Raw genomic sequence first — 17,759 nt, 5'->3', positions numbered from 1 at the left:
CTACAATGATCATTGTTCTCACAGCATTTTGAGTGGGAACAGTTCAAACTGGGAGTAGTGGGAGTTATTTACTGATTGAAACAAGCTGAATGTTTCTGTGACGATGAAGATCAGCAGCTCAGCTGATCAATGAACTGACATCTATCAGTCGTTTCATGAGATGAAGTCATCAGCAGACATTTGTTCTGACTGTGTGATGAATGTCAGAACGTCAGGGCTCTGCTTTAGTCACTGCTTGATGATCATTGGCTCATTGTTGAATCCAGGGGCCCAGTCTGACCTCTGACCTTTGCTGCAGGTCTTCTGTGTTATCTCCACTTTCATGTCTGATCTTCTGCTGTATCGTCCAAAATAAACATCTGGATCATTTCCAACACTTCAGCAGATCTTTAGTTTGGGCAGTGCAGCACAGAATAACACATATTGTACTATACTGCCCACTTCCTGATCTTATTGGATCTGTGTGTGAGGTTGGTGAAGGAAACACATGTTTACTGAGTGAGTCGCTGCCATTAGGAACTAGTTTTTATATCACAGCCTGGAAATCACACAGGACCATTTCTGCAAGTGAAAAATCGTCATTGGAGGAAAATGATTGTGTAGTTTGTGCGACTGAAGAATTGTCCCAACTACATGTGCTGCTGACCTTTGACCTTTCTTTAGGTGCACAGAGGAGTCTGTGGAAACATCCAGAACTGAGGCAGTGCTACAGATGCTTCAAATAAAGTGGTGTATTATCCATGTTTTCTATGGATCACATCCAGTATCCTGATCTAACGAGCCCCCTTTTTGTGGATTTTAGAGCCTCTGACTTTTGCTGCGTCTCATTTCAAGCACAAGAGCAAGAAGTGGATGAAGAAACGGGGCGAGTGGGGTCAGTGTGGTGCATGTCAGCTGTGCTCACACATGCTTTCACAAAGAACATGTGTGTTCATCGGCAGCATTAAGGTGCACTTTAGTCTTCATAATAATAAAGTATTCTGACTTTATTCTTCTGAATCCTCACAGTCATGTTGCAGCTCTGCTCTGCTTTAAGAAAATGTTCTACCAGGATGTTACTTTCCTAAACGTGTTCTCCAAATGTTCCCAAAGACTTTGTTCTAAGTAGTTCTACATGATGAAACATCCACACTAAGTTTAAGAAGGACACAAACACCATCTGTCCTTTCATCATGTGTACAAACGTGTTCAGATGTCAAATGTACCGTGAATGGATGCAAATGTGGATCGTTCCAATAAAATGAGACAGTTTTGTAAGTGGATCCCAGTTTGAAGTTCATTAAAACCTATAAGAACATGTTATTCAAACCAATTTTATCCAACAGGAAGAAGCATCAGGGGAACAGGAAACATTCAAACATGTTTACTGTAAGAACTGCACAAAGGAAGAAAACACAATCCTACACACGAGCACTTTAAAATGGACATTTAGCTTTTCAAACATCAGGGAGCTGCAATAACAACACTGAGCCCATTCTGATCAGACTGAAAGATTTATAGAGATTTATCCATGTGCTGGAAAAGGATTTGATATCAACATAGATGCAGATTAGCAGGAGCATTTTCTTCATATTGATTTAGAGTTCAGTACCAGGAATATGTAGAATTAACATCTGTGCGCATGACGAGTGATGAAAATTCAAAGTCAGGCTTTCAAAGGATGTCAGAATTGGTGTCTCTATCTGTGACTGTCCCAGAGGAACCTACCTGAGGGATTATTACAGATCTGTCTATATAGAAAGACTTGCATTGATTCGCAGTGTACAATTCTTTCTAATCTATTAACATCTTCCTCCAAATCCTGTTTCTGCTGTTTAATGACATATGTCTGAATACAGACAGTGGAAAAATGTCAGTTTTAGTTTTACTGGATCTCAGTGCAGCATTTGATACAGTTGACCACAACATATTACTCAAACGACTGGAGAACTGGACAGGTCTTTCAGGAACTGTACTAAACTGGTTCAAAACATACGTAGAAAACAGGAAATACTTTGTATCAATAGGTAACTTCACATCTGAGCAGACAAGTATCACATGTGGAGTTCCCCAAGGTTCCATCTGGGGACCCTTTCTGTTTAACATTTACATGCTCCCACTGGCACAGATTATAAAGAACAACAAAATAAACTGTCATAGCTATGCAGATGACACACAAATATATATCACAATGTCACCAGGAGACCAAGGCCCCGTACAATTTTCTCCAGCTAAACAAAAACAAAACTGAGGTAATAGTCTTTGGCGCCAAAGAAAAACGATTACAGGTCACCAGAGAACTTCAATCTATACATCTAAAAACCACAAACCAGGCAAGAAATGTGGGTGTAGTGATGGATGCAGACCTAAACTTAGAAAAACACATTAAGACAATAACAAAGTCAGCTTACTATCACCTCAAGAATATTTCAAGGATAAAAGATCTGATGTCTCAACAGGACCTGGAAAAACTAGTCCATGCATTCATCTTTAGTAGGCTTGATTACTGTAACAGCATCTTTACAGGTCTACCTAAAAAATCAGTCAGACAACTACAGCTCATTCAGAACTCTGCTGCTCGAGTCCTCACTAAGACCAAAAAAGTGGACCACATCAGTCCAGCTCTGAGGTCTTTACACTGGCTGCCTGTCCGTCAGAGGATAGACTTTAAAGTTCTGATGCTGGTCTATAAAGCTCTGAATGGTTTAGGACCAAAATACATCAGTGACCTCCTGACCCAGTATGAACCTTCCAGATCCCTCAGGTCATCTGAATCCGGTCTTTTATCAGTTCCCAGAGTCAGAACCAGACACGGAGAAGCTGCATTCAGCTTTTATGCTCCTTATATCTGGAACAAACTCCCAGAAAGCCTCAGATCAGCTGAAACACTCAGTTTATTTAAATCCAGGTTGAAGACTCACCTGTTCTCAGCTGCATTTGAATAAAGCACCAAATCCACACTTTAAGCTTAAATTTTAAAACTTACATTTAACTACTGATTTTATCTACTGTTCTGATCTGTTTTGATTTTATATACTGTTTTGTTTGTTTGTTTGTTTGTTAATTAGTTAGTTTGTTTGCTTGTTTTAATCAATTTTAAATCATGCTTTTTATTTGTTCTTGTTTCTAATGTCTCTGTAAAGCACTTTGAATCACCTTGTTGTTGAATTGTGCTATACAAATAAACTTGCCTTGCCTTGCCATCAGAAGGGCTCAAACCTCCTGCTGTTTCTACTGGACCATAAATTCTACTTTATGATCATCTTCAAAAATAAAAACGTGAGTTTATTTGTGAACTCTGTGAAATGTGTCTGATGTTTAGTTTGAACCAATCCTGTGTCAGCTGCAGCCACATCATTGCCACACATACAAATGGGTGCGTTCCTGTTTAGACCTGCTGGCTGTCAATGGGCTTCATTCCATTTCAGACTGCCGGTGGTCGGCTGTGATCTAAACTCAACATGGCTCCTGTGTTAGAAGAGCCTCTGATTTTAAACTTTGCACATTTAATAGTTTCTTTCCAACACTGTGGAGCTACCAGCCCAGTATATGTAGCCACAGTAGATGGAGTTATCAAGCTGACTGACAAACATCAGGACTCATGTGATCCCTACATGTGGACCTTTCACAGATGGATCCAAGTGCAGATTCAACTCTGCATCACATTTGACTTCAGCTGTTACACACTTTCTAGCTGTGTCACTTCCTGCTTTTTGGATCAGATAGTTTATTCATGTCCACAAATGTTTGGCTGCATGTTTGTATCATCTATATTTCCAGTCTTCATACAGCCGATATTTCATGTGAACTCCAACCTGCCAGCTGCCATCATGTTTTCAGGGTTCATTCAGTGTTGAAATGTAGGACAAACAGCAGCACATGTTCTCTAAATGTTTGCAGTCATTTTACATGAAGCTGATACTACATGAGACATTTTCCATATTTACTGTCTTTGAACAGAGAATAATAAAGCCATCAAACATATACAGGCTGTGCAAATACAAACTTCTGTGGTGCATTTGATGACCTGCAGAGGAGAACAAGTCGGGCTTTTCAGCCCTAACACAACCTCTTTGTTCTCAATACTACAAAACCTTCAAAGGCTGATATGCAAGTTTGCATGAATCACCAACACAGTAGTGTTTGTTTCTAGTATAATTATAAATAAGCTGATCAGATATCTGCTGACTGATTAGATCCAGTATCTATTACAGATGAACTGGATATCACAGCGCATGTTGTTAATCCGTCATATCAAACTAAACCGTGTTGCTGGTGTAAATATCCTCCAATAAAGTCAGATGAGGGCTGCTGTTGCCAGGTAACGATGATGTCACACTGGATCTTCTGATCTTTAGCATCGTAGCGCTCGGAGTCTGATGTTGGCTCATGTGTTGTTAAACACCAACATGACGTTCTACTAGTCAAGGCCTCAGCTTATTATATACCTATTATATTCTAGTATCAAATACACAATTTTCAAATGGAGGCCTAATAACAGATTATATTGTTCTCTTCCAAGATGGTTGCTGGCATCCACCAGTAACCTTTCAAAACAAAATGTCTAATTTCACTGCATTGACAGTAGGTAAAGAATTAAACTGACATTACTCCTCCACTGAATCTACATAAATCAACAGTTAAATAATGTCAGTTCTTCCGTGTTCTCTGGAATCAATCACAGCAAAGAAATTAGACTGTTTCTTTTGAAAAATGTTGGGAAAGAACAAATCAAGATCAAAAATCAAGATTCAGTTAAACAACAATTATAACTAAACAATTTGAGATAATGTTAGTTTCCATTAACATTAAATTAGGTTACTGAATTGGCAAACACCTTCCTATTAACATTACCCATTTTACCCCAATAACTAAAGAAATTAGCACTTGCAGGTCAAAACCTTTATTCAAGAGATGCAAAAATAACATTGATACAGTGACTGTCAAAAATTACAGCACTGATCATACTGTGACATGTTGGTTCAAAACAGCACACTTAGAAATATTCAACGTTCTTTACTTCAACTGAATGAAACTGAAAACACCATTTCACACGACCCATATGGGATATTTAGACTGTATAACTGTTCACGCTACATCTCTTCACTAGTAAAAGAAAGAAAAAATACAAAGAGAAATTTAAAAATGCTGCCAAAGTGCTGCACAGAGCAAAAGGAAAAACAAACAACAAAAAAATGGCCCTGTCCTCATGGCAGTTGCAGTGTATATAAAAATGAACCCTGCGATCTGCTCCTCCAGCTTCAAAAATGCAGCAGAACAAGTGTGAGATTTAAATGTCTTCTCACCTAGAGCTGATCAACTTAAGATAAGATAAGATAAGATAAGATAAGATAAGATAAGATAAGATAAGATAAGATAGAACTTTATTAATCCCTCGGGTGGGTTCCTCTGGGAAATTCGATTTCCAAAAAAGCACAGCACCGACAGAAGTTACAGAGTTACAGAATATTATATATATATATATATATATATATATATATATATATATATATATATATATACACACACACATATATATAAATACAGAGACAATATAAATAAAATATACGAAGGGGATAAATAGAATAAATAGGAATAAAAAATAAAAATACAAGTGAATTGCACATTTCAAGTATTGAGTCTATTGCACCGTTGACTATTTACAAAAGTATTGCACAAGGTATTGTACAGTGAGGTGAAGAGGCACTACAGCTTAGTTGTTCCCTCCTTTGTCCCCCTGTCTCCCCTCCCTCTCCCCTCCAGAGAGGAGTTAAACAGTCTGATGGCGTGTGGGACAAAGGAGTTTTTAAGTCTGTTAGTTCTTGTCTTGGGGAGAAGCAACCTGTCACTGAACAGACTCTTCTGGTTGTTAATGGCCGTGTGCAGAGGATGCCCAGCATTGTCCATAATGTCCATCAGTTTCTTTAATGTCCTTTTCTCTGCCACTGTCACCAGAGTGTCCAGCTTCATGCCGACCACAGAGCTAGCCCTCCTGATCAGTTTCTCCAGCCTGGATGAGTCCTTCTTTGCTGTGCTGCTCCCCCAGCACACCACAGCATAGAAAAGTACTCCAGCAACCACCGACTGGTAAAACATCCTCAGGAGCTTCCTGCAGATGTTAAAAGACCTCAGCCTCCTGAGGAAGTACAGTCGGCTTTGGGCTTTTTTATACAGGTGCTCTGTGTTGCATGACCAGTCCAGTTTATTGTCCACCCACAGCCCGAGGTACTTGTACTTGTTGACCACCTCCACCTCCTCCCCCTCTATCTGAACCGGCAGTGGACCTGCTCTAGACCTCCCGAAGTCCACAACCAGTTCCTTAGTCTTTGAGGTGTTGAGTTGCAGGTGGTTTGTGTGACTCCATGCGACAAAGTTCCTCACCAGACTTCTGTACTCCTCTTCCTGATCATCCCAGATACACCCCATGATGGCTGTGTCGTCTGCAAACTTCTGAATGTGGCATAATTCAGAGTTGTAGCAGAAGTCAGAGGTGTACAGGGTGAAGAGAAGAGGGGACAGCACAGTTCCCTGTGGTGCTCCTGTGCTGCTGACCACTGTGTCAGACGTGATGTCCTTCAGCCTGACGTACTGTGGTCTGTCGGTGAGGTAGTCGGAGATCCAAGCCACCAGGCAGGGGTCCACCTCCATCCTGTTCAGTTTTTCTTGAAGCATACAGGGCCGGATGGTATTAAAGGCACTGGAAAAGTCAAGAAACAGGATCCTGACCGTGCCTTTTCCCCCATCCAGGTGTGAGTGGGCTCTGTGTAGGAGGTACAGGATGGCATCCTCCACTCCGACACCTGCCTTGTATGCAAACTGTAGTGGGTCCTGGGCATGTTGTACCTGTGGTCGGAGGAGGTTGAGGAAGAGCCGCTCTAGAGTCTTCATAAGATGTGACGTCAGTGCCACCGGTCGGAAGTCATTCAGCTCATTGGGCCGGTTCTTTTTGGGGACCGGGACGATGCAGGATGTCTTCCATAGGGCGGGCACTCTCCCCAGTCGCAGACTGAGGTTGAAGACTCGTTGTAGCGGCTCCCCAAGTTCAGCAGCACACGCCTTTAGCATCCTAGGACACACCTTGTCTGGGCCTGCTGCCTTTCTGGGGCGAAGCTTCCTCAGTTGTCTCCTGACCTGATCCACTGTGACACTGGGAGATGTTTGGGAAGAGGGGAGGGGGGGAGATGTCTTGCTGCTGAGAGAGGGATTGGAGGAGGGGGGTGTCATGGTGTCAGGAAGGGGGGGAAGCGAGGGAGGTAGTAGAGTGGGGATTGGACTCTGTAGTGAAGGTGAGGGTGGGGGGGTTGTGGGCTGGTCAAACCTGTTGAAGAAGTTGTTGAGTTCGTTTGCCTTCTCCACAGTCCCCCCCACTGTGCTTTTCTTGGTGTTGTGGCCTGTGATGGTTTTCACACCATTCCAGACCTCCCTCATGTTGTTCCTCTCCAACTTCTGCTCCACCTTCCTCCTGTAGGTGTCCTTTGCTTCCCTCAGGCAGCGTTTCACCTCCCGCTGTGCTGCTTTCATCTCCTCCTTCACTTTGCTCCTGAAAGCCTTCTTCTTCATGTTGAGGACAGCTTTGACTTCCTGTGTTACCCACGGTTTGTTATTAGGATAACACCGTACCGTCTTAGCAGGGGCGACCGTGTCCACACAAAAGTTGAGGTAGTCTGTAAGACAGTGTGTCGCCCCCTCTATGTCCTCACCATGTGGGCTCAGGAGCACATCCCAGTCTGTGGTGTCATAGCAGTCTCTCAGAGCATCCTCCTTTTCTGGGGTCCATCTCCGGATGGAGCGCGTTGTGACAGGCTGCCTTTGGACGAGGGGTGTGTATTGTGGCTGTAGGTAAACCAGGTTGTGGTCTGACTTCCCTAGTGGGGGGAGGGGGGTGGCTCTTTATGCATCTCTCACATTAGCATACAGTAGGTCAATTGTCCTGTTGCTCCTTGTGGGACAATTCACAAACTGGTGAAAAGCAGCCAGAGTAGAGTCCAGTGTGGCATGGTTAAAGTCTCCAGATATAATAATGAAAGCCTCGGGGTTTTGTGTCTGAAGTCTTGCTGTGACTGTGTGTATTTTCTCACAGGCAGCTGTTGCGTCGGCCCTCGGAGGGATGTAAACACACACACAGATCACATGACTGAACTCCCGAGGTAGATAATATGGCCGCAAGCTAACAGCTAGCAGCTCCAGGTCCGGACGGCATACCGAAACTTTAACGGAGACGTGTCCAGGGTTACAGTATCTGTTGTTAACGTAGACAATGAGTCCCCCACCTCTGCTTTTTCCGCTGGCCTGCGTGTCCCTATCGGCTCTCACGGGTGTGAAACCGCATAGGTCTACGTTAGCCTGCGGCGTTAGCTCGGTTAGCCATGTCTCCGTGAAGATAAACAAGCTGCACTCACGGTATAGTCTGTGGTTGTTCAGAGCGCACAGTTCGTCAATCTTATTCTGTAACGAGTTCACGTTGCCCATGATCACTGTCGGGATTGATGGTTTGAATCGCCTCCGGTGATCCGCTCTCCTCGCTCCAGCTTTGCAGCCTCTGTAGCTCCTCTTTAGCTCGGCCGGGATGTTGTGTCGCATGCCGGTCTGTCCCTTTGTTTTTAGTGCCAGCAGCTCCGCTCTCGAATAGATGAAGGAACTGGTTCCAGAAGTTTTAAAAAGTGCATTATCCATCTTGTATCGCTATATCTAAGAGGTATAAGTAGAGGAAGGTGAAAAAAAAGTTTGAAAAGCCTAGTCTAAAAAGTTAAAGTTAACAAAAAGGTGCGGTGTTGCAGAGCTACTTGGAAAGGCTGCCGTCACTCCAGCGCCATCTTGATGATGTCATCTTGATGACTTGCATGCATAACAGTGAGCTTTCCTTGCAGGAGCAGTTTTGTCTTAGTTGTGAGCTTTTCTTGTACCGGACTCTGCGCCCTAATTTTAGTGTCAGACCACACATTCAGAGTATTCCATCAGAACCAACCACGACGCAAGAGGAACACTGATGACGTGCAACCCCATGACCCAATCTGGGGCAGTGATGTACCAGCGGAGTTCAAGTTGTGGACCACCAGACAGAAGGTCCTGCACTCACTGTTCCCATGGGTCGGAACTGGAAAAAACACGTTAAGAATTGAGACTCTTGACTACCGATTTGGACTTTTCCTGAACAGCTCAACAAAGATAAATAAGGCTCAGAATGAGGAAATCGACGCGATCAGAATAGTGGTCATGCAACACAGGGTCGCCCTGGACATGATTCTCGCTGAGAGAGGGGGCCTCTGTGTCTTATTCAACACCACTTGTTGCACCTATATCCCGGACAACGTGCACTCCTTGACCATGACCACCGCCCTAGACAAGTTGCGACAACTGAGTAATGCGCAGCAACAAGACTATGTCACGAACAATGAGGACTGGCTGACCTGGCTGCTGAGTGGCAGCTGGAAGACCCTCGTGATAAAAGGACTCGTACTGATAGGAGTTCTGCTTCTATTATTGTGCTTGTTTTCTACATGTATCCTACCATGCATAAGATCCATGATTGACAAAATGGTACAGGCCACAGTAATTACCTATGTTGGACTGCCACTAGAAGATGAATCGGATGAAGAAGATTTAGTATAGAAACACACACACACATACTGAATGATGCTACAATTGAAAATGTTATAAGCAAGTGATTGTTGGCTGATAATAAAGTATGATTAAGTGAAAAATATTAACATCAGGAGGGGATGTTAAAGAAGAAACGCTTTTATGAGTTTTATGTTGCATTAAAGTATATGTTCATATTTTACTCTTAATAGGAAAAGAACAAAATGTACTACTCGCTCTGTTTATCGAAAGAGGAAGTTCACCCTATGACATTTATACGAACTTAGACACACACACACACATATATGCAAAATTAGAGGAAACTGCTATGCTTGTTTCACCCTGCTATAAATAATAAACGACTACTGCAGCTCGGTGTGAGTCCTCTCTGAGCCCTCGCCCGTGCAGCACGTTAACCGTCTCCAAGTGTCTCAGTGTTGTTTATTCACCTGTTTGATAACTGTAAATCTCTGACAAGAGTTTATTTATACCATCTTCACGTGAACACATTCAAGAACATCACAGATGAAGAAACATTAAAAACTTCCACACTACATGAAGCAAGAAAAATAGTTTATTCCTTTATGTAGAAAAAACAGAAACATCAAACATCACAACAGACTCTCTTTGAAAGAACTAAAAACCTTTGTTCTCATGGTCCAATCATGAGTGAACTCCCCGATGAAGCCTTGTGTGCTAAAACATGTCAGAGTTTTAAAGGTTAAACATGAGTTTCCAAAACGTTTTGCTGGAGAACAATGAACTATTTGACTGAGTTTCAATCATTTACAGACGAGCAAAACCAGGACAGAGAAAAAAGGACAAAACTGACTCAGTAAAAAACAGAAAAGAAGATCCCATGTAGATCTGTATTATGTAGAAGTTCAGCCCAGCAACCAGTTCAGTTCAACACAAGTTTAAATGATTCTATCTGAACTCTGTGGAGCCTGATCTCAAGCTTTTTGAGTCTGACACAGAAACCAGAGGATCTTTCTGTGTCTTCAGATTCACTGTGATCCAGTGATGGGAGTGATTTCAGCCCTGAGTGATCGCGCTGATGTTTGCACAGAGCAGACAATGAGGTGAATGTTTGGGCACATTGGTAACAGTGAAACAGTTTATTAGTAACGTGGGATCGTTTGTGTGCAGAGTATGAACTGAGATTCCTGAAGCTCTTGTCACACTGGTCACAGCTGTAGTTTCCTTCTATGTGTGTTCGTTCATGACTGTTACGATGACCTGAATGCGAGAAGCTTCTCTCACAGTGTCTGCACTTGTGTGGTTTCTCTCCTGTGTGGACTCGTTTGTGTGATTTAAGGTCCCTTGCAGTGGTGAAGGATGACCCACACTGATCACAGAGGTGCTTTTTAACCCCACTGTGAATCAGTTCATGTTGTTTTAACTCACTTGGTGTGGTGAAGCTTCTCCCACATTCTTTGCAGTATTTCAGTTTGTCTCCAGTGTGTCTACGTTGATGTGTTTTAAGGGCAGCTTGCCAACTGAAAGTTTTTCCACAGAGGTCACAATGAAAGTCTTTCCCACCACCACAGTGATGACAGGGTTGAGAACTGGATCCATCTGTGTCGCTCTGCTTCTAAACAAAGACACAAAGACAGTGTAAGTCAGTCCTTCAACATTTGTATCCTGAACGTCGCCTGAAATAAAGAGCATCTCTGCAGACGTCCAACTACATTTGACTGTTTCAGTTAACACACTCAGTTTACTGGGCTGCAATAACTACAATACTACCACCATAATACTACAGTAATACTAAAATCATAACTGAAAGGAAAATCTGAATAATCACTCAGAGCTGCTTTTCCATGCAGTAGAATTGCTAACATGCTAACACAGTTTAATGAGCAGAGTTGTTCCAAACAGTCAGGCTAAAATGACAAGATAACAATATAAATACATACCTCACAGTAGCTGCACTTGTAGAGTCTCTTTCTGGTGTGGATCTGTTGGTGTCGTCTCAGGTGACGTGGAGATTTAAAAGTCTTCTCACACAGGTCACATTGATAAGGTCTCTCCTCAGTGTGGGTAAACATGTGTCGTTGTAAGTCTGTGTGACTTATAAACTCTTTGCCACACTGTTCACAGCAGTACACATCATGTCTGGTGTGAATGCGTAGGTGTGTATTTCGGCTCTCTCTCTGGCTGAAAGTTTTTCCACAGATGTCACAGCTGTATGCCTTAATTCCAGAGTGGGTAACTAGATGCCTCTGTAAGTGGCTACTGTTAGTAAAAGCTCTGCCACACTGATCACAGCTGTATGCCTTAATTCCAGAGTGGGTAACTAGATGACTCTGTAAGCTGCTACTCTGAGTAAAAGCTCTGCCACACTGATCACAGCTGTACGCTTTAACTCCACTGTGGATGAGTTGGTGTGTTTTTAGGTGACCCTTCAAGGAAAAAGACTTTCCACACAAGTCACAGCTGAACGGTCTCTCTCCAGTGTGGATGACCTGATGCTGTTTTAGTTTATCCCTCACAGTAAAACCCTTCCCACACTCGTCACAGCTGTATGGCTTAATTCCAGAGTGGGTAACTAGATGCCTCTGTAAGTTGCTACTTTGAGTAAAAGCTCTGCCACACTGATCACAGCTGTATGGCTTAATTCCAGAGTGGGTAACTAGATGCTTCTGTAAGTGGCTACTCTGAGTAAAAGCTCTGCCACATTGATCACAGCTGTATGCCTTAATTCCAGAGTGGGTAACTAGATGACTCTGTAAGTGGCTACTCTGAGTAAAAGCTCTGCCACACTGATCACAGCTGTACGCTTTAACTCCACTGTGGATGAGTTGGTGTGTTTTTAGGGAACCCTTCAAGGAAAAAGACTTTCCACACAAGTCACAGCTGAACGGTCTCTCTCCAGTGTGGATGACCTGATGCTGTTTTAGTTTAGCCCTCACAGTAAAACCCTTCCCACACTCGTCACAGGTGTGTTTTTTCTCTCCCTTTCTTCTGTGAGGTTTGTCGGCCTCCTGAGAGCGCTGACTTCTGGCTCCATGTTGGTCCTGCAGTGACAGAGATACAAACAGAGGCAGTGAGTGAAATGCAGTCGTGGAACAAACTCAACCTTCAAACTCCATTAACACTAGTTTTAAACCTGAAGGTGGAGCGTGGCACCAAACACCTTAAAGGTCTCTTATCCCCACCTGCTGGTAGTTCTAACACATTACATCCAACCTGCTGTTAAAGATAATTCATGACTGTTCAAACACTAAAATCACACACACACACACACACACACACACACACACACACACACACACACACACACACACACTTTTATAATTTAGATTATTTTGTTGTTTCCTATTACATATTTCTATAATTTGTATAGATTTATACAGAATTATTCAGTGATAATAAATCCTATGTTTGTTTATTCTAAAGGAACCCCGTTAGCTTCCACAACAGATGTTGCTCGTCTTCCGTCAAATACTCACATAAAATATTACACAATAAAGTGCATTCAAGATATCCACATAATTTCACTCTTACATCCACAGTGAGGTTTCACAATTGTTCAAATATAAGCAATCAATAATAATAATAATAATATCAATAACATTGAGGCACATTACACAAATTTCAAAAACAAATCATGTCTTACAATATTTACAACAACTAAAAGCTCTGTAAATCGGCTTTTAAGTCTTCATTGAAGTTTTGAATAATTCTCTAATTTTTTAAGGCAACTTATTCCACTTAAAAGTTGCTCTAAATGTAACAGTTTTACAAACGTTACTTTTAACTCGAGCATTTACTAAATTGCAGCTTGCTGAAAACTGTGTAATATGATGATGTATTTCATCTGGATACTGCAGCTGAGCAGAATAAATGTGGTGTGTTTAACAGAATTGCTTTCTTTAGAACTACAAGTAAGCCATAGAATATTTTAGCCTGTACAGGAAGCCAAGAAAGGTTATTATGCATTTTATCAATATTAGTATAGTATGAACATCTTCACACTAATCTGGACGCCTTATTCTGGACTAACTGAAGTCTGTTAAGATCTGTCTTATTAGCTGCTGACCAAATGATTGAACAATACTCCAGATGAGACATTACTAGTGCATTAATGACATCTTTCATAATGAAGAAGTGATACACAAAGAGCATTTCATAGCCATAGCTATGCCTTGTCGGCAGAGTTATGTGACATTAGTGATGTTTGTACTTTCAGCGTTAACTTGGTTTTAAAGCCTTTAAAATATACGCCGTTCAATAGTCGACCTTCATCTGACAGAGAATGTGATGATTTTGTGGATAATTAAAGTCAGTCATATATCCACAAACACAACAAGCTGAAAGTCAGTGATGCTGCTCGGTTTGCAGTCCTGAACATCACGGCACAAGCAGGATTTACTGCACTGTTAATGTTAGCTGTGTTATATTGCTGCCTCTGTTCGGTGGTGTCGAGCCAAACGCACTTTAACGTGTGTTTGAACGAGCTGACGGTTCACTCGTTAAGCTGAAAGAAAGATGCTTTAATCACAGCAGTCACACATGTGTCCACTGCACCATCTGGAACTCTTCTTGTTTACACTCGTAATAACACAAACACTAAATCCTGCTTCTCTGCTGCTGTTGTGTAGCAGTGTGTACACCTGAGACTGTCACCTGTCTGTCTGTCCTGCACTCTCTCTCTGTTTCTTTCTCTCTGATTGTGGAATAAAAGTATGAACATGTGTTTATAAGTTACACTTGTGTTTGAATCCTGCAGCTTATCACACATTTGATTTCCATGTGTGACGACTGCAAGTGTCCAGAGTGAGGACAGACTGAGGGAGCCACTGCTGCACATCATCTGTGAGGCTTTGCAGCCCTGATGATCCACCAGGACAAACTCAGCAGTGTGTGAGGAAGAGGAGGAGGAAGAGCCAGCAGCAGCTGACAGATGGAGAGAATAGACAGACTGTTCCCTGTTTGTGAAGGACTGCTAGGAAAGTTTAACATAACTGTCTGTGCTGAATCAGTCTTATTAGGTAATGTTCAAATAATGTGATCATCCCAGTGTTTTCAGTGTGGGAGAAAGTACTCAGGGCCTTCAAGTTACACACTATGAAAGACAGCAACAAGTTTAATGTTCAGAAACCTAAAGTCTGTATCAGCAGCAGGATGGAGCTAAAATAAATGTTGGTTTCAGTTCTATGAAGCTTTGAGTATTTTGGATCAGTAGCTGCTGTGTTTGTTGCATCATATTGCTGTAACTGTTTATATGCTTTATATATTCTGAGCTAAGTTGATCTATAGTGTTACATCATATTCTATAAGGATGTTATGTGTTTGTAGACTTTCTGCCCAGTTTGACCCATTTAGCAGACGTCAGCCTGTTTAAGGCTCTGATATCTATTCTGTGTGACTTACAGCAGTTATGACATGGTCTGATTTTCTCACCCAATAAAGGAATATTTCATATATCAGTCTACTCTTCATTCTATCAGACACAGTTATCACAGCTCCTACATTTGCTTTTTACACATATATGTAAGCATTGAGCCACATTTAGTACCAACATATTAAATGAACAATATTTGTCTCTTATATATGACACATCTGTATACACACTGTCACAGATACTTGTCTGTGAGTGAAGTGATTAATATAATAACTATAATATTGGCCATATTATATTTACATTACCACAGTGAGATGACTTTAGTCTCATGAACAACATTAGCTAATTGTTATTTACAGCTAATCTTAAACGACTGTTCAGCACAGAAATGAAGCCCAACAATCATGTTTCACAGTCCTGTGGTCTCAGCCTCAGATACTCATCAAATCACACAGAGCTCATGTAGAAACAAATGAACTAAATATGTTCTCCTTCATTTCTGTCAAACAAAGCTGTATGAAACGTTTCCAGCTGTTAGTATCATGGTTGCTAGGCAACCTGGGCAGCGCGACGGAGGCTAGACGTCCCATTTCACGAGCCTACGAGCCTCGCACTTCGGCCTTAGCGGTCTTTGAGTACGCGGCCCTTGAGGACTTTAAAGCTGCAGAACCTGAATCGGGATACAGCCATGATGATCTCCAGCCTCGTGCTCGCCAACATTCTCACCTGAGTTAAGAAGACGATCACTGAAATGGTCTCAGCAGGTCCTTTGATGACAGCAATGAAATGCAGTGGTAGGGCTGCCACGATTAGTCGACTAGTCACGATTACGTCGACTATGAAAATCGTCGACGACTGATTTAATAGTCGACGCGTCGTTTGAAGCTTTGTAAGATCCCAAAAGCAGGAATAAGTAGCAGGATTTAAGAGTGTAATAACGGACTGAAACAGAAGATGGCAGCACTGCATGTACAAGGATGCCAGCTGCCGTTAAACCCCGAAGAAGAAGAAGCTGTGTCCCAGAATTCATAGCGCGGCCCAGCGCAGTTTCCAACAATAGCGGCAGCTAGTTAGTTTTAATATTACTCTTATTATTCTTTCTGGGTCACAAAATAAACGTTTAACATATTTTCAGGCGAGAATGTAGCTGTGTAAACCTCAAATATCGGCTCAGTTTATCAAGACATCACATATTTTCAAAAGCGCTCCGACGTTTTCGGAGAAGTCTGTTACCCACTAGCTCGATAGCTAGCCGGGGGCCATGAGAGCACCGGACTCCCGGCAGATCGTTTTCAAACCCACCGCCCTACTCAGGTTAAACATGATATATAAGTCACTTAGATAAACTTAAAAATGTTATTGTTTGGCTTTTTTCAGTATTTTATTTGTTCCTGAGTAATTCGGCTGAGTTTATTAAACTTCACCAAAACAATCTGCACATTTAATTAAAATTTAATAAACTACCATCTTGTCTTTATTTTTAGTTAGCACATACCTTAAACACTTAAAGCTGTAAGCTAATGATAGTTATATAAGAGCAGATGCTGCTGGTGCAATAAGCTGTACGTTTTACGTCCAATGGATGATGATCTGATTAGTCGACTAATCGCAAAAATAATCGGTGACTAGTCGACTATCAAAATAATCGTTTGTGGCAGCCCTATGCAGTGGTAAGGCGTTTTGGGGATTAAGTTCGTTTTCATGGCAAAGAAGGACGATGCAGTTCATCTGATCACTCCTCATAACATTCTGGAGTGCAGGCAAAAATGCTATTATAAAAACTTAAGCAGCAACTTCTCCAGGTTCCAATATTTATGCAATTCTCAAACCTTTTGGCCACGACTGTATAACCTCTTCTGAAGTTTAGTGGATATTATACATGGTTATGCTCAGGATGTGTCGGCCAGTTTCCACTGGAAACGCCTTTTGGTTAAACTGTCAGCGAGGAATTTGCATTTGCACTGTTACATTTTTATATAACTTTAATGCACATAAACAACAGCTGCTTGTCTCGTGTCAATTATATCGTCAGCTACATCGTTATGGCAAATGTTCAAATGTATATGGTGATAAATATCTTTGGTCATATGGTCCTGCTCTGTCTGTCACCTTCTGTGTTGAGCTCATTGTTTCCTCTGTAGTGGCTGAGCTGAGTCCAAGTAGCTGAAAATGTTCCTCTGCTGCTCCGTCAGACTCTCCTCCTCCTGCTGATCAGCTGGGACACAAAACAGATCTTTGTTAGGCTCCACACTGCACTGAAGAGTCAAAGTGTCTCATATGTTCATCTGACAAGTAAAAGAACACATTTTTGTTTCCCGAGGTGGGCAACTTGTTGGAAACAAACACAAAAGGTTTGAGCACTGATACCTGCCATTGCTGGCATTGAAAGATGCAACGCCAGCAATGTGGATTGTCAAGACTCAAACCAATCATCAAGCAAAGACAACAGGGATCATTTGTTTCTGTTTATTTAGCATTCACAGCATTTGTAGTTGCCTTCTGTGCAGGGGAAGTCCACGCACACTGTGTGGTACCGCCATCCACAGAAGGTGCATTCAACCTCTGTAAGAGAAACGAGGTTGTCTGAGACTGAAATGATATTCACTAAAGAAGTGGGGATTTGTAAAACTTCAAGTGTATGATAAGGTGAAAACAAATACACAACTGCATGTCATGTAGTTGAAGGTTTTTTTTTCTTTTGGAAGACCGGAAAACACTGAAAGTTACAAATTAGTCCTTTATTTATCCAGGTAAAAAAAAATCTCATTGAGATTAAAAATCTCATTTCCAAGAGAGACCTGGCGTCATGGCAACACAAGTCACATACCACACAGGTATATAACATTTAAAA

At 41.8% G+C, this 17,759-nt stretch overlaps 1 pseudogene; it reads right to left on the bottom strand.

Annotated features, from left to right (window-relative positions):
* Positions 1-7,323: 7,323 nt before the first annotated feature.
* On the bottom strand, positions 7,324-9,064 carry LOC147336970 (uncharacterized; annotated as a pseudogene).
* Between the last annotated feature and the right edge of the window lie 8,695 nt (positions 9,065-17,759).

This window comes from Aulonocara sp. 'chitande type north' Nkhata Bay, linkage group LG3 (genome assembly GCF_057382095.1).
Source record: "Aulonocara sp. 'chitande type north' Nkhata Bay isolate Kocher_YH1m ecotype deep benthic linkage group LG3, A_spYH_male_GT1.1, whole genome shotgun sequence".
In the NCBI taxonomy this organism is placed as follows: domain Eukaryota; kingdom Metazoa; phylum Chordata; class Actinopteri; order Cichliformes; family Cichlidae; genus Aulonocara; species Aulonocara sp. 'chitande type north' Nkhata Bay.
Note: the sequence above shows the minus strand (reverse complement) of the source record. Positions and strands in the feature narration are given on the sequence as shown.